This window comes from Eptesicus fuscus, chromosome 12, assembly GCF_027574615.1.
Source record: "Eptesicus fuscus isolate TK198812 chromosome 12, DD_ASM_mEF_20220401, whole genome shotgun sequence".
NCBI classification, from domain to species: Eukaryota; Metazoa; Chordata; class Mammalia; order Chiroptera; family Vespertilionidae; genus Eptesicus; species Eptesicus fuscus.
This window is the reverse complement of record NC_072484.1, coordinates 82,755,920-82,780,307: the sequence shown is the minus strand read 5'-3', so window position 1 is coordinate 82,780,307 and position 24,388 is coordinate 82,755,920. Positions and strand designations below refer to the sequence as shown.

Sequence of the window (24,388 nt, the reverse complement as noted above, 5' to 3'; positions counted from 1 at the left end):
TCAGTGAGGCCAGGAACCTGGGAGGCACTGGGCTCTTTCCTTAGCCCCCAAAGCTAAGCAATCACTGAAGACTTTATTCCCTAAATATTTTTATATATAGATATAAAACCTTCCTCCATCTCCATACGCATGGCCCTGGTTCCAGGCCTCAGCCCCTGTGACCTAGACTGAAGGAAGCCTGTCATTCCCTCATCCGCTCTGCAGCTGCCCAGCTCCCAGCCACTCTCCCTTCTGTTCCACGGTGGCACACCTCGACTCTGCTTAATGCCCCGTTCTCCAGGCTCTACCTTCGGGCTAACAGCCAAGGTCCCAGCCAGGCTCACAAAGATCCTCACTCCTGAGCCTTGTCTGCCCTTCTGCCCTTGTCCTCCGACCTCACAGCTTCCCTCCCTCCCTCTATCCAGACAGCCTCAGGCCTCCACACCTTTGCACATACTGTTTCTACCCCTGAATGCCCTTCTCCCATCTCCTCTCCTGGTTAACTCTCTTTCAGCCGCAGCACCTATGTTATCTCCCTCGGGAAGCACTCCCTGATCTTGAGGCATGAGCAGGGGCCCCTTGTCCGCGCTACAGTAAGGCCCCCGGGACTTTCTCTGCCCCCTGCATTTACCGCTCCATGCAGAATTTAACTGCACTCCCCGCTCCACACTGACGTTACTGTTTAAGTGTCTCTTGGGCAAGAGAGTGGGCCCCTTGCAGGAAGTGGGGGCTGTGCCCACTCACTGTTGTAGCCCCAGGTTCTGGCACGGAGCCGGGCATAGAAACAGAGCCTTCTAACTTCAGGCTGATCACCGAACCTTCTTAGTCGGCTCCACTCCCAGTCCCAATACCCACAATTTCCCCTTCAGCGCTTCTGTGCCATTGCCCCAGCCGAAAACCTCCTCTAGGTCCTCCACAACCCCAGATCTATTCCCAAATTCACCTCTTCCGTGAAATCACCCCAAACTAGCCCCAGACCACGGCTATAATCACCGCCTCCCATCCTTTATCCAACCCACCCCCTGGGTAAATTAGCATTTGGGTCTGGTTCCCTGGCTGGATATGAGCCAACAGTGGACATAAAAAAGTTCCGGAAAGTTCAAGGCCCTCTACTCAACAAAACTGCAATGTGAGGTGTCACGGTGGGCCACCTCAGCCCCAGGCAGTGGATTTGAAGTCTGAGGACCAGGGTTCAGATCCCTGCTCTACTCTAGAGGCTCAGTATCCTCATCTGCCAAATGGGAATAATGAGAACAGCCTTCCAGGGCTACTATAAAAAGCAGATGAGATCAGTTGTGTGAAATGCAAAGTGTAAAGCCAAATCAAGTGTCAGGTATTATAATAGTCTCCAGTGCCCATCAATCCCCTACCCAACTCCATGACCTTCCCACTGGTAGTTTTTCCCCTCACTTGAGTCAGGTGAGAATCAAATGAAATCTGTGGGCCCTCTTCACTCTCAGGAGGTTCCCTTGCCATAGGAAGGAACCTTGCCATGGGTCCAGGTCACGGGGGATGAAAGCAAAAGGCTAAACTTAAGAGTGCTGAAGGCCCCAAGGCCTACCACCTCTCCCAGATTCCTGCATGCCCAAGATGAGAGGGCAGGGAAAGCCAGGCCAGTCTCGAAGGAAAGCAATCTCAAGACTATAAGATGAATCCCAGAGCCTTTCCTGGAACCAGAGGAGAGGTGAGAAGATGTAGAATTCTCTCTTTTTGGGGAGTAAGAACCCCACTATTCCCCCCAGAAAACACCATAGTATAAAGAAAGAAGATTGGATGAGGCATCAAAATCCAGGATTTTGTGTCCCACTCTCCAGGGCTCCCAGCTCTGGGTGCCTAGGATCTGAGGATGGGTCTGTTCTCACCCGGTTCTGAAGCACAGCTCCAGCCTGGGTGTAATTCAGAAATAAGACGCAGATGTCGGTAAGTCATCATGGTGACAACTCAGGAAGGCCACCATCGCAGCATTGTTCTAAATAACAGTGTGTGCAGGGTGAGGCAGAAAAGCAAAGCCTGAATGTGAGCAGCTGAGCCCAGGTGGCCAGTGAGTCAGCAATGAGACCCAGAGGTAAAGGAACCCCTCCTCCCCCAAAAGAACACCCAAAGGGGCTGCCACGTGATTGGGTAAGCCATGCAGAAATACCATCCTCTTTGGAGAATTCCCCAAAACTTCAATTTGCCTGTCTGTCTGTGCCTCCTGCTCTCTATGTGGGCTCAGGATTCTTTCTCCATCCTAACCACCACTGCCTGCTTCCTCCTTCATGATCTGAACTGCAAGCAACAGAACCTTAAAAGCAAGGGCAGTGGACTCTGCAACTGAGAGGAAATTGGGGGCCAGTGTCGGGGACCCCAGAAATGAGTTTGGGAATGAATAGATACAAAGCAGACCCCTATTAAAACATCTACACAGACCTGTGAGACAGACACTAGACTCGGGCTCTGAGTGAGACCTCGCCCAAAGCCTGAGCCTATCGCAGAAGACAGCAGCCGATCGCTGCCCATCACCGCCCAGCAGAGCAGGGACAGGACCATGGAGAACAACGTGTGAGCTCTCATTGCTCAGCCCGGTGAGCTGCTGGCTGGCTTCAGGGTTATTTCCCACTAGCTGCTGAACTTCCACAGGACACACAGTACCGCTGGACCCACCTGGGAGGTTCCAAAGAGTCTGAAGTCCAAAATAACAGGGGACATTCGGCTCTTCTTCCTCTGTTCCTTCCTTCTGTATTGGCTCTAAGGTAGGAACTAGCATTTTGAGTCCCTTGCAACCAACATATGTGAAACTGATGAAGTTCCAGGGTGCTTGCTCTAAAATATTTATGATTTATTCCCTCCTACAGTGCCTGAATCATCCGTGCTATTGCATTGTAACAACATAGCTGTTTCTGCTATCTTATCTTTGTGTGCCCCAATCACAGTAGCATATCTAGCTTAAGGTAGGTGTTCAATAAACATCTGTTGGACTTAAAAATCTTACATTCATCTCGTTAGAATTGGTTTTTGGCAAGCAGGGGCCATATGTTACATTTTCTTTGTATATACGTTAAGCTCTACAAACAGGTAGGTACTCAATACATATTTGGGAAAAATGATTGATTAGTTGGCTAAACCTAATAACCTTTCTTCAGGCTGTGTCTGAGAACCCTCACGTACATTAACTCTAAGAAATACATATATACATGTTGGAGTTCTTTGCTTTTTTTTGGGAGGGGGGGCTTCCCCATCCCTGGAGATGGAGGGGACAGGGAGTATAACCTGAGATGGTTTCTCAGGGGTCTACACTCTAAATTTGATGGTTTTAAAATCAGTAACTAAAGAATAAACCTTGGATCCAATAACAACTCCATGAACACACCCATGTGAACACAGGCATGTGTCACATAAATGTGTACCATATGCATTTATTACATGCAGGTATGATTCTGGAATATATTAGAGGTATAAAAACTGATGACCATTCACCGACAGGAAGTTTTCACATGTGTGATAATAACAGCAGTGCAGACTTCTATTTTTTAGTGGCTGTTGTCATTAGGACTGGTAGCAAATCACAAGTGTTTTGACAAGAGTAATTACCAGCATTAATTTACCCCCTTTCTCAGATTCAGTACTTCCTGGGGAGGCAAGACCTAGGGGAGTGGGGGGCGGGAGTGGCCACTATTTCATCTAAAAGCCATAGGCTGAGAAGAGACCTCACAAAGAGGGGGAAGTAGCCCTTTTCCCACTGAGAGTCATAGCATTTTTTGAGCCTCAGTGTGCTCATCTGTAAAACAGGGTTAATACCCCCAGCCTCACAGGACCATCTCAATAAATGCAAAGTACACAAGGCAGGGTCGCCCTGAAAAGTCAAACATATTATTCCGGCAATCTGTTAACCACTGATGACACTGTCCCCCAGAATGCGGTACAAAATTACTGCCTCCAAGCGTACACAATCCAGGACAGACACTTGCCACAGCAGATGAATAAACCTAGTCCTGTTCCAAACACTCAAAGGGAGTTTCCCTCCAGCAACCTGAGTGCATCCTGTGAGGGGTTTGTTCCGTGCATTCTGTTCTCATGGAATTGGGTTTTCTTGAAAGCCAGGCAATTTTCTCCTGAGGTCCGAGCATGCTTGCAACCGGGATTCCTGAGGTTTTGGGCACAGACCCAGCGCTAGGCCAGAGGGCCTGCTGGACAGCCTGCAGCCCCTCTCCGCCCTCTGGGCGGCACCTTCTCTCTCCTCTAGCTCTCATGCTGTGTCACTTTCGCCGGCCTGAGCCTCCAGCCGCCTAGAAGCCGGCAGCTCCGGCGGCTTCCTTCCTTGGCCTGCGGGCCTCCAGCCTGGGAGATAATCCCCGGGCCACGGAGCCGGAGCCCGGTGGGCGGAGCCGACAAAGGCTCGGTCTGGGCATCCAGCAGCAGCGAGGGCGGCAGCGAGGGCGGCAGCGCCGGCTGGGGTTGGGGCTGGGCCTGGGCCGGGACCGCTGGCCAGCCTTCGGCCCACACGGCCTCCAGGACGAAGAATTGGGAGAGGGACGCAGAGCGCACCGACTCCCTCCAGGGTCTGCTCGGGCATGCGTATCCACAGAGCTCCTCCGTACAAGGGTCAACCCAAGCGTGGGGGCGACGAAGGAGGCGGGGAGAGAACACTGGAGCCCCCCTAGGCTTCTCCCGGTTCAGCCAGACCACCACTCCCCAGCGCCGCCGAGTAGGCAGCCAGTGTGTCGGGTCTAGGGGCGTGCAGATGCGGAGGTAGGAACTGCGGGTCTCCCGCCGCCCTCGGGCCTGGGACTCCCTCGTGAGCCCAGCACACACGCAAGCACGACCCCCTCTCTAAGTAACACGGGCGCGCGCGCACGCGCGCGGACACACAAGACTACGAACCCAACTGGGACCACCAGGGGGCTGCCAGGACCCATCTCCACAGGGATCAAGACCCGGGCGCGTCCCCACTATGCAGCGGTCTTCGGCCCCGCACCCCCACCCCCACCCCCCCACGCCGGAGCGGTGTGTACTCCCCAACAGCTGGGCGGGGGAGGCGACGCTTCACTCCCGGGTGTGCGACCCACCCCGTGCCGCCAGCCATCCCTCCCCTTTACACGCCGCACCCCCTTCCAGCTCACGGCTGCCCCCCCCCAATCCCAACCCTGCAAACTCCACGAACCCAAACAGCCAACGCCGCCCAGAGGAGGGGCTCAGACCCTCGCTCCCCTTTTAACGCCAGAGGAGAGACTTACTAAAATCTGCGACGCGCGGTCCCTGGGACACTCCCTCCGGACGCACCAGGCTTCCCCCACGCAGCGCTCGGGAGCCCCGACCTCCACGGCGGACCGAGCCACCGCCCCCCGCCCGCCCTCCCTCCCCCAAGACCGGCGTCCGGGACCAGTCACCTGCTCTCCGTCCTGCAAAAGCCGAGCCGGAGCCCACCCCGCGGCCGCTCGAGCCACTCGCCAGCGCGAGCCTTGTTTGTCACAGCCCGTCAACTTAACCCCCGCTCCGCCGGCGGAACGGGGCCCCGGGCCCCGTGACACCGCGGCGACGGCACCATCCTTTAAAAAGCCAGCAGAATCCCCGCCGCGGGGAGGGTCCGAGTCTGCCGCCGCAGTGGCTTTCCTCCTCGGCTCCCACCCCCTGCGCCCCCCGCGGCCCGCGGGCTCACCGGGGACAGAGGGAGGGCGCAGACTGTCTAGACGACAGCCATCCCCGAGCCCGCGGGGACGGGCGCGCACACACACGGCCGCTGCCACAGACACAATCACTCACCAGCGGAGGGAGGGGCGGCGGGGAGACTCTCTCCGGGTCCCCCTGCAGCCGCGAGGGCAGCAGCCGCCGGCGGGAGCGGCTGTGGGAGCCGCGCTCCTACCGCGGCGGAGCACGGTCCGCACAGCTGCCAAGTTCGGCCGCTACCGAACCAACTGCTGGCTGCAGCCAATGCGGGCTTCGACACAAAAGGGAGAGGAATCACGCTCGCTCTCTTCCTCCCCCCGGTCGGAACCCGGCACATGACAGCGGCTACCCTGCGCGGGGCCAACGCCAGGCGGGCTCCAGCCGCGCGCCCCTCCGTACCCCTCCCCGCCGGCGCTCCAGGGCCAGGGCTCCCTGCGGGGCGGGGCGCCGGGAGGGAAGGGGCAAACCTCGGGAGTGGCGAGCCCCGTGGAGTGCGATCCTCCACAGAGAGGGGGACCACGGCGGAGCGCGGACGCCCGGCTGCCCCGGGCGCACGGAGGGGGAAGGGGCTAATGGTTTCGGGCGGTTTTCCCGGATTTACCTATAAGCACGCGCACGTCACGCAGCCCTCCTCCCAGGTCCCCGAATCCGTCGGCAAGCTGAGGCGACTAAAAAGAGGGGGGCTGACGGGGGGGATGCTCACCTCGGGGTTCCTCTGGCCGCCGCTCCGAGCCGGATCGGGGGTGGGGGAAGGGGGCAGGGAAGGGGAAGGGAGGGAGGAGGCTCCCGCGAGCCGACTCCAGCCGCGAGTTCCGCGCGTCCGGGCAGCGGAGGGATTTGGGCTCCCGGGCGCGGACACCCAGCCAAGAAGGGAGGGAGGGAGGGAGGGAGGGAAGGGAACGAGGGAGGGAGGGGCGGGTGGGGGGGAGGGAGTATAGGAAGGAAAAAAAATATATCCCTGCTCTGACACAAGGAAAGAGAATGCTGGAGAGTGACGTCCAGGCCCCGCCCTCCCCTCCGGCCACGTGCAAAGACTTGAAAGGAAAGAGGGCGGCGCGAGGCCTGCTGGGTAATGTAGTTCGCCTTTCTTTCCCGGGATGGCGGGCACTGGAGCATCCGAGGCATCCCAGTACAGCGACGCCGAAACCCGCGCCCAACGCCCCTGGACGCTGGCGCGGCCCTGGGTGCGGACCTCTGGCGTAGGGAAAACTGAGGGCTCAGGCGCGTTCCAGGCTTTTGGGGAAAGGTTTGGTTTTGGGGACAGGAATGCTTTATGGATGAGGACTTAGGCGCTTCAAGTGCAAAGTCTGTCCTAATGGCAGATAAAAGGGAGCTTTGTGTATGTATTGGCCGGCCCAAGTGGCGTTATTAATGCTGCATTAAATGCTGCTGTCTGTTATTGAGATGCATGTTATAATTAACATTTGAACATCTCAGTGGCAGGGGCAGGATGTTGTAATTAGATATGCACTTTACAACCAATTAATTTTCCATTGGCCATGCTGTGGGCTGGGACAGGGGACGTGGTGGCTGGGAGAATTCAATACAATGGAAAATTCGGTAATCGCTTAACCAAATCACCAATGTTTTCTGAGTACCTACTAGATGCCTGGCATTGAGCTTGGCACCGAGAGGCCTTCAGGAGAAGGATGCTTTACACCCCTCCAAAGCAAGGGATGATCAACTCTTTGGAGGAATGGTGTGACACAGTGTAATTGCCATAGAAATCCATTTATTAATTCAGAGAACATTTGGTGAGCACTTCTACAGACAGGACATGTCTGTAAATGCCAAGACAAGTAAGACCCTCAGTCCCTGCCCTCAATCTCAAAGTCTAGTGTAAGGATTATAGTCAATGCAAGTGTAGGGGATAAGTCAACACTTAACGCAGGCATAAGCACAAAGACCTAGGGAGCTCTCCGGTGAAGCAGCCAACCAGGATGGAAGGTGGATGGAGGTGGGAGGGGAGAGGACCAGGGAAGGCTTCCTGGGGGAGGTTTTTAAACAAAGGCAGAGGCATTGGTAGGCATCTGACCAAGGCTACAGAGTACAAATGCCCCACATGAGAAAGAAGACAGTAAATCCTGAAAGTCCCAGCAATTTGGCAGGGCAGAGGGAGTGGGTGTGGAGGATGAGCTTAGAGAGCAGAGGGAGACTGGGACAGCTTCTCACTGGAGGTGGGGCTTGAAGTGGCCCTGAAGGACGAGTGGGATTTCATTTTGTGTGGAGAGCTTGTGTTGCAGTCTTGAGGCTCAGCATGAGCCAAACCTTGGAGAGAAAGCAAAGCAGAATCCAGCATGGTATGGTGTACTTTGTAGTCAGATAGTACTTTGTAGTTAGATAGAACTGAGCCTTAGCCCACTTTTGTCACTTTAAAGCTGGGTGAATTTAGGAGTGTTACATGACTTGTCTGTGCCTGTGTTATCCTCAAATGGGGACAGAAACAACTGTATCGTAAAGTTGTTAAGAGAATTAGTGAAACATGGAATAGCCTGGCTGTTAGTAAATAATAATTTAAAAAAAGAAAGAAACCAGTCCCGTCCTATAGAGCAGCTCATTTAATTCTTGTACCAAAGGGCACACAGGCGTGTCTTGCCCTCCCTTTTAGAGCGAGACAGCAGGCCCACAGTCATGCATTCCTAAGAGGCAGAGTGGGTACCAGGAGCCAGCTGTCTGGGTGTCAGGCCCGGTTTTCAACCGTCCCCGCTCCAATCAAAGGACCTCGCCTTTAAGCACACCTGACTCTTCCCCCAGGTTTGCCTCTTTTAGAATCTGTGCCTCATTGGCTCAGCGGTGTGCTATTTTTATGCTTTAACATCTGGAGCACTTCCTGAGTTTGCAAAATATGAAATAATAGTACCAGAGTCTATCCACCCAGCTGATTGCCAGGTACCTGATTTTAGTTGTCAATGCCGTTTGCACATTTGTGTGAGAGGCACGCCACCTGCAAGGAGAGAAGAATGGAACTGTCTGGGTCTTGGTTTTGCTTTCGCTTTAAATCACACCCCCAGAGGTGAGAACAGGATCCATCCCAGAGGTGGTGAGAGGCTGAGCTACGTGCAAAACAACCGTGAGGAGGACACACCTCTGTTTGGGGTGTGCCTGGAGTGAGAGGGCCAGTGGGGACAGCACAGTCTGGGAGTTAGCATCCTGGGTTTGCATCCCAGGAATGACATTCCTGGATCTGTGACCTTGGGCAGCTTACCTACCCTTCACAAAGGTGACCTTGGGCAGCTTAGTCCACAGCCTTTCTTGGCTTTGTGAGAACCAACGGCGATAACCTATTTAAATGGGATCTGTCTCAGCACATCCTCAGTGATGATTGACTCCTTTCTTTGATGCAGGGTCTTCCTGGCCCAGAAGAATGATCCCTGAATTTTCCTTCTACAGTCAGGCCAGCAGAGCCGGTGCTGCAGGGAGGATTCTGGGGGTGACTCATCTCCATGTGCGATGTAGGTTAGGTTTGTTTCAAGGAGGTTCAGTTCAGTTCTAGTTCTCAGCTCCTGCTGGCCCAGCTCTGAACCCTCACCAGTCCACAGTAGTTATGCGTTTCCTCTCCCCGCCCTGATGCCCAAGGCCCTCCAAATGATGTCCCCATGGGAGGCATGTCCTGGGCTCCCACATTGCTTCTCCCTGCCTATTATTTTATTTCCTGCTCTCAAGACCCTCAGCACCTGGCCCTCTGCTTGTCCTCCAGCCGAATACCGTCACTATATGATAAGATAGTCTTTTCACTCTCTCCTGCAACTCCTACCTGTTGGTATTCTTATCAAGAGCTCTCTGAAATGGCCTTTTGTGACGCGGATTCCCAGCTGGAATGGGGGTCTTTGAGAGGAAGGCTCTGCAGGTCCCTCAGACCGAAGTTCCCCAGTGTGGGAGTCCTGGTGCTTCCTCGTCCCTCATGCAATGTCCTTCCTCCTCTGCTCTGTGGTTGATCTGATGCCCCACCTGCAGGCTGGGGTCAGAGTTGCTGCTGGGTGCAGAGTTAAGGAACTGACCCTGGAATTGGTTTAATTGCGGCAGATCTGAGTTGCCAAGAGTTGCTTTGTCTGATTTGTCACCACATAGCCCAGAAATTAAAAGCCAGAATGTTTCTCTCTGTTTTAAGCAGTTGCTTTTCTTAATCCACGCTTCCCTAAGATATTAGCAAAAAGAAATATTTTTCCTCTTTTCCTATTTCTTCTCCTTCCTTCTACCAGCCTTTCCTCCATTAGTCAACACAATTATTGCACGCCTGGTGGGAGTCCACCCCAGTGCTGGGGGAGAAGTTACCTGCCTGCAGGAGCTGAATAGACCAATCTGGTACCTGTGAGATCACGGGAAAACTGATGAAGTGCTACACTGTGTAAGGGTGATTTTAAATGAACGAAGGGTTCCTGGAACCCTTTGGTCAGAGAAGGCTTCTGGGAAGAAAGTAGAACTAGATCCATTTATGACTTCCCACAGTGAAGAGGTCAACAGTGGCCCAGCATTGGCCTGGGAAACATTGCAGAAGTTGTGTCTTCAGGTGGACACTACAGAGTGGGCTCATCAGGTATCAGTTTGGTAGCCACTGACCCACAGAAGGAAGGAAGTTACCAGTCTAGTGTCTACGCTCTGTTACTGGGGTGTTGGCCGGGAGAGATAATGGCTTGATAGAACCAGGTTCAGTTTCACCCAGGCCTCATCTCAGCTTCCACTACACAACTCCAAAGACCAACGCCTGAAAGGCAGATGGAAAGTGATCCTCTAGGGTTGAAGTTGGTGATGGAGGAAGGGACATCCACAGAGAACAATGAGCTTGAGCAAAGCAAAAGCTAAGTAAGAATAAACCAAGACATATTTTATGGGGCGCATGCTATGCATAAGGGCATTGCAATGCACCATGGGGAACTAAGTGTGTGAAACTGGTTTCCAGGTCCCACCTGACCCTATCCTGCTCTGTGACATTTCCTTTCTTTGGGCCTCAGTGTTCTCACCTGTAAAATGGGAGGGTTAGACTCTATAATCTCTAAAATTATTTCCCAACCTGAAGTTCTCCTTTCAAGAAGTTTACAATCTAGCTGGCAAAAGAAGCTCTAAAGTTAATAGCCAGAAGTCTGCCTTTAAAGCTTTTTAATTCCAGCAGAACAGGAAGGGTTTGTAATATTCATTAAACAATGCCCTGAAGTCTGTAAAGGAACAGAAGAAGATAAACAGATCTTGTCTTGCAAGATTCAAGGACAGTAAGTGAAACCCATGAGTAGTTAGGCATTCTTTAAGTCCCTGAGAGTTCAAGGTCAGACCTCACCATTCAGTGGTATGAGCATCTCATTCACAGATGGCCTTGTTCATGATGAGGACCTGGGCAAAGATACACCCCCACATCTCTGCAAGAGACACGTTTCATTGCCCAGCTGCACGCTAGGAAAACCTCACCCTGGAAGGGGTAGGCAGGCTTTTTGGACCAGGGGTAGACATCTGATCCAGGGACACCAGGCCATCGGCTAGGCTTGGACTTAAGTGGCCCTGGTTTCAGCAGATAAACCGAGCCAATCAGAGTTAAATGAGATCATGTGTGTGGTGCACTTAGCACACTGTAAGGACTTAGTGAAGCTTAGCTTTTATTGTTGGGTATTATTGTTGCTGTTTTGGCTGTTACACTGGGGATAGGCTATGTGGGACCCCGGATGAAAATCTGACCAGTTTATACTTTGTGGCTCAAAGGGGTACATTTAGACTTTATTTATTTATTTTCAAATTATTGGTTGATTGATTTGAGGGAGGAGAGAGATCAACTTGTTGTTCCTCTAATTTACGCATTCATTGGTTGATTCTAGTATGTGCCCTGACCAGAGGCCGAACCTGCAACCTTGGCATATCAGGATGATGCTCTGACCCAGTCGTCGGCAAACTCATTAGTCAACAGAGCCAAATATCAACAGTACAACGATTGAAATTTCTTTTGAGAGCCAAATTTTTTAAACTTAAACTTCTTCTAACGCCACTTCTTCAAAATAGACTCGCCCAGGCCGTGGTATTTTGTGGAAGAGCCACACTCAAGGGGCCAAAGAGCCGCCTGTGGCTCATGAGCCGCAGTTTGCCGACCACGGCTCTAACCAACTGAGCTACCTGGCTAGGGCTAGATTTTATTTCTGAGTGGTAATTCAGACACTGGAGTGTGGCTCCACTCCGGCCTGAGCCAAGATCCTGGTGATCATCATGGGCAGCTTCAGCATGACCTCTGGGGGGTCAGCAGAACCTGGGGACTAAGGAGCAGTCAGGCGTCCAGTGCCCTGGGGCTGACCTCTGACCCTCTCTCACCCACGCTCAGACACAGACCCACCCACCCCACCTCTGTGTCTGTTTTGACGATATTGATAGCAGGTTTGTTTACACTCCACTCTGCCCAGAAAGAATTTGAGACAGCTTTTTAAATTCTGAAATATACTTAGTATCTGAAAATAGGAGTTTACACAAAAGACATTTTACGAGATGAGCATCTCTTTACAAAAGGAGTAAGCATGGTTTCTTTAAATAGCAGCTCCTCTGGTGCATTCAACATCAGGTCTGACAGAATCTTGCATCGCTAGCAGCTTTTCTGGAACGCGTCAGTGGTATTAGTATGTTCACAGCACTGACTTACTTTGATCAAGTTTGGTACTTTGATCAAATTTGGTACTTGAATGAAGTATATAAGAAGCTTTTGAATTCATTTTGTGCTGTCTTAAACCAAAATAGGGGCCCTGCTGTATTTTTTTTTTTTTTTTTTTGGTGAATTTCTGTAAATTCTGCACTGTGCAGCGTTAAGTGATTAAATTGACTCTGGTTTGGAGACCATTTAGCTGCCAGTTAGTCAGGGAAGCCTGCTTGGAGGAGGTGGCAGAGGAGTTTTGTGGTTTTCTTTTTAGAAAATAAGGTAAGATACGATTTGGCTGGAGTTGAATGGGAGGCCACCCCAGGGGAGAGTAGCCATGGGGAGAGATGTGGGGGCTGCTGTTCTCCACACGGGGCAGCAGCAGAGGTGGCTGGCTAACCTGGGACCTCAGAAGGGCCACAGGAGAGAGTGAAGCAGGCCCGCGACAGTTCACCTGCCCCCCACCTTGGAAAACAAATTTGGCCCGGCTGGAGTGGCTCTGTTAGTCTTCACAGAAAGATTGCCGGCTCGATCCCTGGTCAAGGCACAAGCCTGGGTTTCAGGTTTGATCCCGGGTCAGGGAGTGTATGGAGGGCAGCCGTTCGACGTTTCTCTCTCTAAGCATATCCTTGGGTGAGGATTAAAAACAAACAGATTTGGTCTGCTACAGAGATAAGATGTACAATACTCTCTGCTATACATACTTTATTTCAGGCCTTATCAAACACCCTTTCAGAGGGCATGTTGCCATGACAACCTTATGGTCACTGGAGGGCATCTGTAAAAAATGGCATTAATTTAGTGACAGGTGTGGGTTCCCCCCGCTCCCCCACCCGGGGAGGAGTTTTAGTCCTAGACTACTTAAAGTACTCAGATGTAATCTTTTTGCCTGAGCAGACTAATAATCACCTTGTAATTTAATTACTAAGCCAACACCAGTGAACTCCTCTTCTGCTCTCAATTGAGCTGTAATTTTTGAATACCAGCTTCTTGGGCAGGGCCTAGCTCTGGAAGTGGAAGTTATCTAGACACAGGTCTTAGCCTATGCTGTGCTCTGTGGAGCCACTGGGCCGCGGGGTTAGCTCCAGAGATACTGTGAAATTTGAGCACGCTCTGAGTGGTCCACCTGTGAAATGAGCAGACGCTCATTTCCACCAAAGCACATCCTACGTTGTCACTCCTCTGTTCCCTACGATCTCCTTCCGCCTAGTATGTTCCCATTTCCTAGGTATAGAAAACCTCCAGGCATAGAATAGTAATAAGCAGTTAGACAGACATGAGCAAGCAAGGCCGATGTGCCAGGTACAAGTCACCAGGGCGGAAAGCAAGGGGCAAAACTGGGAAAACAGGGACCTGGCCCCCAGGGTAACCTTTCCTCCCCTAGCATATGGCTGGTCATGTGGTTTGGACCCCCTGACTTCTCCTCCCTAAAGATAACATCTAGGCCTCAGTTGTATTTCAGCTCCAGGCCCAGAAAAGCAGCACAACCAGACACGTGACACCGTGGCTGCCTCAGGACCAGCTGCAATGACTAATGACCCCCTGCCTTGGATCAGAACCATCAGCGAAGACCACGATCCTGAAAGAGCACACCTGGAAAGCTGATGAATAGTCTATTGAGACCGTCCCCTGAGACCTCCTTTAAGATTCCCTTCCTGCAAGAGACAGATAAAAACCTTCTGGCCCAGCGGTGTGGCTCAATGGTTGAGCATCGACCTATGAAGTAGGAGGTCATAGTTTGATTCCCTGCAACAGGCCTGGGTTGCAGGCTTGATCCCAAATCGGGATGTACAGGAGGCAGCCAAGCAATATTGATGTTTCTCTCTCATCGATGTTTCTATCTCTTTCTCCCTCTTCCTTCCTCTCTCTCTAGAAAAATGTCAATAAAAACATATTTTAAAAAGCCCTTCCTGGTGAAGGACCCAGCATGAGCTCTGGGGAGCATGCCCATGCCATTCCCTCCCCCTGTTCTTCCTCCACAGGCATGCATCTCCTAACCCCAAGGGACCCCATGAGACTTGCAACCAGGGGAGCAACGAGCAACGTGCAGCAGCAGCTCGTTCCCGGCTAACCCCCTGAACCTCCACAAGGCCCCCTTTTCTCTGACTTCCCAGGGAGCGAAAGCAGCCCAGCCCAGGCTCCTGCGGCTGCTTCTAGGCCCTCCCTCGTTTCACGTCCTGAGTGTGCTTTTGCTGCGGCCAATAAATTCTTGCTTGCTTTGCTGCATTTTGTCCCTTGACTGAAATCTTTCCTTCAAGAAGAACCGAGGTCTCGTCCTCTTGCACATAACAGAATTATAGGTTGTTTTTCCCCAAATTTTTAATAAAATTGTGGTAAAATACATATAACATAAATAGTACCATCTTAACTATGTTTAAGTGTACAATTCAGCAGCACAGAATTCATTCACATTGTTGTGCTACCATCACCACCATCCACTCACAGAACTCTTCGTTCTGCAAAACTGAAACTATATCCGTTAAACAACAACTCGCTATTCCCTTCTCCCCGTAGCCCTTGGCAATCACCATTCTATTTTTTTGTCTCATGAATTTAACTACTCTAGGGGCCTCATGATGTAAGTGGAACTATACAGTATTTGTCCTGAATGTGACTAGCTTATTTCACCTAGCATAGTGTCCTCAGGGTTCACCTATAATATAGCTTGTTGTCAGAATTTCCTTCTTTTTAAAAGCCGAATAATATTCCATGGTATGTACCGTATTTTCCACACCGCTGGGCCAGAAGGTTTCCATGGAATAATATTTCATGGTATGTACAGCATATAAGACAACTGGGCATATAAAAGATTTTCCTGGGTTAAAAAGTCGTCTGATATGCCGGAAAATACAGAATCTACTATATTTTGTTTATTCATTCATCAATGAACATGGGTTGTGTCCACCTTTTGGCTATCTATATATATAAAACCCTAAGCCACAGGTCAACCCTTCAACTGGTCAACCTTTTGACCGTTGCTATGACATGCACTGACCACCAGGGGGCAGACGCTAAATGCAGGAGCTTCCCCTTGGTGGTCAGTGCGCTCCCACAGCTGCCTGCCTGGCCCAACCTGCTGCTTCATGTACTACTACATCCCTCCGAGGTTTAGCCCTATCCCTGCAGAGCCTGTGAGGACTGGGCTGAAACCAACAGTCTGACATCCCCCAAGGGGTCCCGGATTGCGAGAGGGCACAGGCCAGGCTGAGGGACCCCACTGGTGTACGAATCTGTGCACCAGGCCTCTAGTTGTGAATAATGCTGCTATGAATATGAGTGTACAAAAAACTCTTTGAGTTCCTGCTTTCAATTATTTTAGTTCTATACCCAGAAGTGGACTTGCTGGGTTATATAATATTCTATTTTTAGTTTTTGAGGAACTACCATACTGTTCCACAGTGGCTCCCCCATTTTACTTTACCACCAATAGTGCACAATGTTCACAATTTCCCCACATTCTTGCCAACATTTGTTATTTTCCGTTTTTTTTAAAATAGTTATCATCCTTATTGGGTGTGAGGTGGTCATAACTTATTTGTAATAGCAATTATAAATTACAATAGCTAACATTAATTGAATAGCATGTGGTAGGCACTTTTATTAGGGTTCTCCAAAGAAACAAACAATAGGGGGAGAGAAAGAGAGAGAGAGAGAGAGAGAGAGAGAGAGAGAGAGAGAGAGAGGAGATTTATTGATTTATTATAGGGATTGGCTCTCACAATTATGAAGGCCAGGAAATTCCAGGATCTACAATCCAAAAACTGGAGAGCCAGGAAATCCAGTGGTGTAATTCAGTCCCAGTCCGAGGCTTGAGAACCAAGAGCAGCAATGTCCAAGAGAAGGATGAAATGAATGTCTCAGCAGAGAGATGGAATTCGCCCTTTCTCTGCCTCTTTGTTCTAGGTGAGCCATCAGCAGATTGGATGACACCCCGCCCCCCCACACACACACACATTGGTGAGGCATCTGATTTACTGGGTCTACCAATTTCAATGCTGCTACCTGAGCAACTCTAGGCCAGTTGACACATAAAATTAACCATCACAATACTCTATGTTAGTTATCTCATTTCTCACACTAACTCTATCATTTCCATTTTACAGATGAAGAAACTGAGGTCCAGAGAATTTAGATAATTGAAGAATTACCCAGAGTCATATCATCAACTAATCATTATATACCACTGAAGAAGGCTACAGGATTCTTCAATACAGAACGAGACCTGCTTATGAATGGACAGGACAACTTCGAGTACCGCAGTTCTTATGTTTCTAAAATGTAGCGCCTTTTCTGGCGATGACAACAGACAACAATGAAGACAATAATGATGATGTTGAAGAAGAAAAGAGGAGTTGAATATAACCAAATGTTCGCCTTCAATCTCCATATGTAAAAAAAGCACCCCAATATTTGAACATTTTATATCCATAGAGAACTAAATTTGGTGGTGATTATTCACGTAATGGAATGACTGCTTTGTAGAAGGATTCGCTGAATTATTCTCTTCTGTGATGAGCTTTTCCCATTCATTTAAGATAGGAATTAATTTATAACAATGTGATGTATATATAGCTCCCCCAGAACACATCTATTGCACAGCACGATGCCAAATCAAGTTGCTAAAATGATTTTGATTACTGGATAATGATAGTGGGGAATATTTGCTCACTTCAGCATTTGAGAATTCCAACTACAAAAGGGTTTGTAGACCCAACTATCAAACGACTATTCTTTTTTTAAAATTTATCTTTATTGTTGAAGGTATTACAGATGTCCCCTTATTTTTCCCATTGACCCCTCCCTTCACCCCGCACCTGGCCCCCAGACCTTCACCATATTATTGTCTGTGTCCATAGCTTACAAATATTCTTTTTAAAAATATATATGTATCTTTTTATTGGTTTCAGGGAGAGGAAGGGAGAGAGAGAGAGATAGAAATATAAATGATGAGAGAGAATCATCGATCGGCTGCCTCCTGTACACCCCCTACTGAGGATTGAGCCCAGAACCCAGGCATGTGCCCTGATTTGGAATCTAACCATGACCTCCTGGTTCATAGGTCGATGCTCAAGCACTGAGCCACACTGGTCAGGCACAACTAGTCTTAATCTTGGTGAAAATTCTGAGGGGCCAGAGAAATGCCAAAAGAACAGATTATTAAACGAATGCTTTGTGAGCACCTACCAGAAAAAGGAATTGCTTGAACACTCTTTAACAACACAAAAACAAGAAGCTGAGCCAAAGAGAAATATTTTCTTGTATTGCTAATGCAAATAGCTAGAATAGGAGAGATGAAAAAGAAGGAACACTATGGAAGAGGACACATACCTAGATGAGCAGTCGCTTCTGGCTTTTTGGTTAAGATGACGAGTTATGTGTCAGGCGATGTCTGTCCAGGTGATCAGCACTCAGTAGGCACATCCCCCATACCATTTAGGAACTGAATTGGCTGCAGAGACCCAATGACAGGGGCTTAAAAAGCAACAGGGATTTTCTCTCACATTAAAAGAAAAGTTGGTACAGACACTTTGGAATTCAGTTTGGCAATTTCTTACAAACCTAAACATAATCTTTTTTTAAAAATATATATTTTATTGATTTTTTACAGAGAGGAAGGGAGAGGGATAGAGAGTTAGAAACATCGATGAGAAACATCAATCAGCTGCCTCCTGCACGCCCCCTACTGGGGATGTGCCCGCAACCAAGGTACGTGCCCGCAACCAAGTTACATGCCCTTGACCGGAATCGAACCTGGAACCCTTGAGTCCGCAGGCCGATGCTCTATCCACTAAGCCAAACCGTTTGGGGCACTAAACATATTCTTACCACGTGACCCAGCAAACATATTCTGTTATTTACCCAAAGGAATTGAAAACTCATGTCCACACAAAAACCTACACATGGATCTTTATAGCAGCTTTATTCATAGTTGTCAAAACTTGGAGGTCACCAACATGCCCTTCGGTCGGTGAATCGGTAAAAACATTGTGGTACATCCAGACATGGAACGTTATTCAGCGCTTAAAGGAAATGAGCTGTCAATCATGAATGGATATGGCAGAACCGTGAATACGTATTGCTGAGTGAAAGAAGCCAATCTGAAAAGTATGTACGATTCCAACAATACGACATTTTGGAAAAGGCAATGCTGTGGCAAAACACTAAGAAGATCAGCGGTTGCTAAGGGTTCCTGGAAGGGAGGGAGGGATGAATAGGTGGGTATTTGGTAGATTACCGGCATGTTCTGCCACACCCACTAATAATAAACCCTCAGAAACGGCTATTCAGGAGGTGCCTCCCGTGGGATGCTGAATTTCTGCAACAATGTTCTCCGTGTCCTCCATCTTGGTTTCCATTGCTGAGAATGGAAGTTGGGGCTCTCCGGCTGGGCCAGGACAGGGAGAGAGGCCGCTCTCCCAGCCCCAGGGAGCTGCTTCTGTTGCCCCGCGTCCCCGTGACCTTCTGTGGTGTGTGGAGAAAGGCAGCTGTGTGAGTGTTCCCATAATGGAGCCTTGAGGGCCGCTGGCTTTGGAGAGCCCTCACCTCTCCATTCTCTCCCCGGGGAGGCCAGGGGATAATTGGGTATTATGTGCGGCCTCTAAGACACAGGGCCCTTTCAGCCGCTGTCCCTGGGGGCGGCCGGATTTGTGCCGGCTGCAATTTCCCTGGGCAGGGGAAAGGAGCAGGTCAGAGCTGGGAATGCTAGCTGGGTTTGGGGACTGCGGAATGCTCACGGTGATACAAAGCTGGTAACAGTGGGGGCGGTGACAGGGACCGTGGGGTGTAATCTTAGGACTGAACGACTCTCTTCTTCCTCTGGGGGAGGCTGTGCGAAGAGCTAACTCGGTTGTCCATCCGCACCGCCTTTTCCTCTTGTGAAGTGAGGCTCACTTGACCGTGGCTGGTCCCCTCTGGCCACCTCAATCCTCCTCGCTCCAGACGTCCAGCACCCTTGGTCCCTCTCCCATCCCTCCTTTCTCAGAGGCTTCGCTTGGGAAGGATGTTGTCGCCCAGCATTTACAGCACTTACAGCCGTGGGGCAGAAGGGGGAGTTCTGAACAGGAACCGAGGGGCTGAGGCTCTTGTGCGGGTTGATTACTACTGGGCTCTGTGACCTTGGGCAAGTCCCATCCACTGTCTCTGGTTCTGTCTCCTTGTGAATAAGGTCATGGAGCTGGGACAGGAGGGACTAGACCCGTGGCCTCCAGCCTGGTTATGCACCGGAACCATTGGGGCTGCTTTGTAAAAATATTCATGTCCGGGATCCATGGCACATCAGTTCAATCAGAATATTTGGGGGCAGAGCTGAGGTGTCAATGTTTTTTTATTTTTTTAAAGATATTTTTATTGATTTTTAGAGAGAGAAAGAGAGAGAAACATCCATGTGAGAGTGAAACATCGATCAGCTGCCTCCTGAGGGCCCCCTACTGCGGGAATCCAGCCTGCAACCCCGGGCATGTATCCCGACCGGGGATCTAACTGGTGACCTTGCGGTGCACTGGACGATGCCCAACCAACTGAGCAACAGCAGCCAGGGCTCAGTATGTTCGAAAAGCTCCCAGGGGGTTCTAACGGGGGGCCAGGCTGGAGAAGCTCTGATCTGAGACTTACTTCTAAGACTGTGATTATCTTAGAAGTGCAGCGAGTCACCCTGGTGGACTTCAGGAGGGTGACTCGCCTCTGAGACCCGGGGTGAATCACCCCATTTCCCAGTTAGATCTTCGTGTTATGCTGGTCTGGCTCCCTTTTCAGCAGTCACATGCTGCCCCTCGAGGTGGGAAGCCACACTTTTATGCTGGAGGATACAAAGGAGAAGCTGGCGGTTGAGTAGTTCGGCCCCCGAAGATGGCCTAGCTCATCTACGTTGGAGATGACTCCAGGGGAGGTCACCCAGCCTGACTCTACAAAGCTGAATTGAGTTGTGGTCCTAGTGCAGTGGTCGGCAAACCGCGGCTCGCGAGCCACATGCGGCTCTTTGGCCCCTTGAGTGTTCTCACGCCACTTCTTCAAAATAGACTCGCCCAGGCCGAAAACCGACTTCTGCGCATGGGCCACGAAGTTTCAATCGCACTGTTCGTGCGCGCCCGCACGTGGTATTTTGTGGAAGAGCCACACTCAAGGGGCCAAAGAGCCGCATGTGGCTCGCGAGCCGCGGTTTGCTGACCACTGTCCTAGAGTATCCTACAGGAGGGAGGAGGGATGGGAGGGGGCCTAGGACCAGGCCAGAAGAAGCAGCTGGAATAGAAGGTCTGGACTGGCATTTCCCATTCCACCCTGGGTCAGGGCTCGAGCTGCCTCTCAGCAATCACCCAGGACCTCCAGACCTGGAGGCTAGGGGTTGAGATTTGTCCTCTGGGGGCATGTGGGGGGGCCATGCGGATAACCCAGAGCTGAAGGGAAGATGGCACCTGGTTGCAATGCCATCATTCCCACGTGTCCCATTCCCCATCTTAACACGAGTGATTCCCTCCTCACTGTGGCACATCCCCTCTGTCCCCGGCCCCTCCTGCTTTTCCCCTCCCTCCCCCTCATCCCAGTCAACTTCCCGGTTTTAGCCAGAGGCTGACGCATGGCAGGACAAACTTTCTGCAGTGGCTTCCAGGAAGAATAGGGTCATTTTCCAACGCGAGGGAACAGCGCTGTCTTCCCATCAAACCCAGCTCCGACAGCCTTTTGTCCGCTGCTCATGTTTCTGCCAAGCTTCCGCCGTGTCCTGCTGGGCCTGGTGAACAAATCTGGACCCGTGTTTCTGTTTCTGACCAATAGAGAGCCAGCTGACGGCCAGCTTGGAGGGGCTGCTTCCTTGCCAATGGTGGGGGTGGCAGAGGCAGAGAGTCCTCCAGCTGGGCGGTTTGGACCGCGGCGCAGCATCACACCGGGCCAGCGGCAGGTGCTCCAGATGGCTGGCCTCGAGTTTGCTTGTCTCCATTGCTGACTTGGGTTTATGTGCCACTGTCATCACTGTCCCCTCACAGTTGGGGCCGGTGAGTGCCCCGGCACACCTGGAACGGCAGCAGGAGGCATCGATGGAGGTGGCTTCAAAGGGAGACAGATGAGAGAGCTGGATGGAAAGCATCGCAGGCCACAGGGAATGGGACTATAGAACATCTGGGGACGGCATCCGGGCATGTCGATTAGGAACGCAATATTCTAGAAAGTAAGGATGTTTTTTATTACAGCAGCCTATTTGAGACGAAGACGGACCCAGGAAACCTGGGTTGGATGGTTGCAGTTCCTAGACATCGTTAGTTGGTTAAAATGTCGAGTGCCATATGCTTCCTTTATATGAGGTTCAAGAACAGGCGGAACAAATTGAGGTGAGAAAAGTCAGAACAGTGGTTACCTATGGAGGAGTGGACTGGTAAGGGGCAGGAAGGAACCTTCTGGAGTAGGGAGGGGCAATGTACATCGTGACCTGGGTGGTGGTTACATAGGTGTGTTCATATGCAAAAATCCATTGAAATGTATATCAGTGTACATTTACGATGGATTAGTGCACTCAGGTGTATGTGATAAACTTCAATATGAAAATTTAAAATCCTTTTATGTGCCTACTGTATGCCAGGCACTGCAGCTGGCACTGGGGATACACGTTCTTTCAACAGGAGCAGACAACCAGGCAGTTATGGTGTCGTAAGTCCCGTTGGCAGGAACTACCAGTTGCCTGTTCATATCCATTTTCTCCTTCAGCCGTAATAGAAGCCTGACTCGTAGCTGGGAACATTGTTACCAGGAAAAAGACTATGGCGCTCAGGCCTCTTTATCAGGGTGTGGTTCCCGCATTAGCTTCTGGCCAATGGGATGGACATGGAAGTTCTGGCGGGACGTCGGGAAAAACTGCGTAAAGGGAGGGCCACCTGTGGGACCGAGGCCCCTGCTGGTGTCTGCAGTGTGGACAGAGGCAGCCTGGCCTGCTGCCATGGGGGATCATGTGGTGACCTTGAGGGTGACGCCACGCAGTGGAGGCTGTCAGAGCAGGAAGAGGGGAATGAATGGCTGGGTGGAGCGGCCATGCCAGCCTCACAAGCCTTCCTTCAGACGGTTCTTTCTGTGAGTGAGGCCACCGTGTTTTAGGCCTCTATTACACACAGCCCTGCAACGTGAAGCACAAGTTAAGATGACGGCAAACACGAGTTGCCATGGGAGACACAGTAAGGTTCTAGCTCAGCGTGGTGGCAGGTTGTCATCGGAGACGATTCTTAGACAAGGTGCCACTTGAGCTGAGTCCTGAAGGACACTTAGAATTGGGCTAAGAGATATAATGAGTCTTAAAATGCTTTTATGGGCGTCCCATTGGGGTAGGAAAATCTGTGAAGGGTTGTTCAAATCCAGCCAAAGAGACACTCGTTTACCTTTGAGGAGCTAATAATCAGATCTGTCTCTTGGGTAAGTAGCAACTCACAGTATTCCCCCCGCCCCCCCCCCCTATTTTAGTGGTTATTTAAACACTAGAGGCCCGGTGCATGACATTCGTGCACTGGGGGAGGGAGGGGTCCCTCAGCCCAGCCTGTGCCCTCTCGCAGTCCGGGAGCCCTTGGAAGATGTTTGACTGCTGCAGAGGCAGGAGAGGCTCCCGCCACCACCGCTGTGCTCGCCAGCCGTGAGCCTGGCTCAGGGGCGCTCTTCCTGTGGGAGCGCACTGACCACCAGGGGGCAACTCCTGCGTTGAGTGTCTGCCCCCTGGTGGTCAGCGTGCATCATAGCGATCAGTCGTTCTGCCATTCGGTTGATTTGCATATTAGCCTTTTATTATATAGGATTTGTTGATAAAATGATTAAGTAAAACTATTTCTTTATTTGATTTGGAATATACCCCTAATAAAACTAAAAGCTCTACTTTATGATCAGATGTCATTTCTTTCTTTGGAAACTCAAAACTTTATGGTGAAAGACATGAAAGATCTCTATTCTAAAAGTATCAAAACATGAAAGACAAGGAAATGTATTGGGATGTTCAAGACTGTTAAGATATCCATTTCCTTCCAATTGAGACTTTTTTCATTTTCTAATATGATCACTTCATGCTATAATTTTCTGTTAGTGCTGCTCTAGGTGCATTCCACACATTGGATATGTTTTGTTTTCATTTTAATTCTGTTCAAAATATTTTCTAATTCCCATGTGACTTCTTGGACTCATGGCTTACTTGGCAGCGTGGCCCACAATGTTCAGCTATTTGGGGATTCTCCAGATATCTTCCTGTTATCTGTTTCTAGTATAATTCCAATGTGGTCTGAGATCATACTTTCTGCGATTTCAATTAGTTTAAACCAGTTGAAGTCTGTTTTATGGGTGATCTTGGTGACTATTCCACGTGCACTTGTAAGGAATGTGCATTCCGATGTCATTGTTTGGAATGTTGTGTAAATCCAATTAGCTCAAGATGGTCGACAGTGTTGTGCGGGTCGGCTAAGTCTTGACTCACTTTCTTTCTACTTGTTCCATTGATTAGCATCACCATGTGCTAAGGGAGGGGCCTGGGATGCCAGAGGAATTTTTTTCCATGATTCTTCTCTACCCTCAGCTTCCTTGTGTGCCTGCACCACGGAGGGAGTTCTCAGCTCATTCTCTCCCCCTCACTCAGGGCCAGCGTTGTTGCTTGTAGCCTGGTGCTTGTAGCCTGGTGCTTGTTGCCTGGTGCTTGTTATCTGGTGCTTGTAGCCTGGTGCTTGTTGCCTGGTGCTTGTTTTCCGGTGCTTGTAGCCTGGTGCTTGTTGCCTGGTGCTTGCCATCCTGGTGGTGGGTATGGAGGGGTGGCAGTGGGTTCTCTGCTGTTCTGTTTCAGCCCAGCCTTAGGCAGGCACTGGTCTCTCTGTCTTGGGAGTGGGGTTGTCTCAGTTTATCTGGACTTTCTTCCAATCTGTTAGACCCGTGGTCGGCAAACTGCGGCTCGAGAGCCACATGTGGCTCTTTGGCCCCTTGAGTGTGGCTCTTCCACAAAATACCACGGCCTGGGAGAGTCTATTTGGAAGAAGTGGCGTTAGAAGAAGTTTAAGTTTAAAAAATTTGGCTCTCAAAAGAAATTTCAATCGTTGTACTGTTGATACTTGGTTCTGTTGACTAATGAGTTTGCCGACCACTGTGTTAGACCTAATGGTGTGAGCCCAGGACCCTCCCCTCCTTTTGGAGTAAGGACTTTTTCCTCTTCTTTTCCTCCTTGCAGTGTGTCTT

At 50.5% G+C, this 24,388-nt stretch overlaps 1 protein-coding gene across 1 annotated transcript in view; it reads right to left on the bottom strand.

The window, feature by feature from the left end:
* Nucleotides 1-6,495, bottom strand: part of CTIF (cap binding complex dependent translation initiation factor) — a 232,976-nt gene extending 226,481 nt beyond the window's left edge. Inside the window, exon 1 of the mRNA XM_028155629.2 lies at nt 6,326-6,495. The gene's annotated coding sequence lies outside the window, so the exon portion shown is untranslated. The remainder of the gene's footprint in view (nt 1-6,325) is intronic.
* Nucleotides 6,496-24,388: the final 17,893 nt, after the last annotated feature.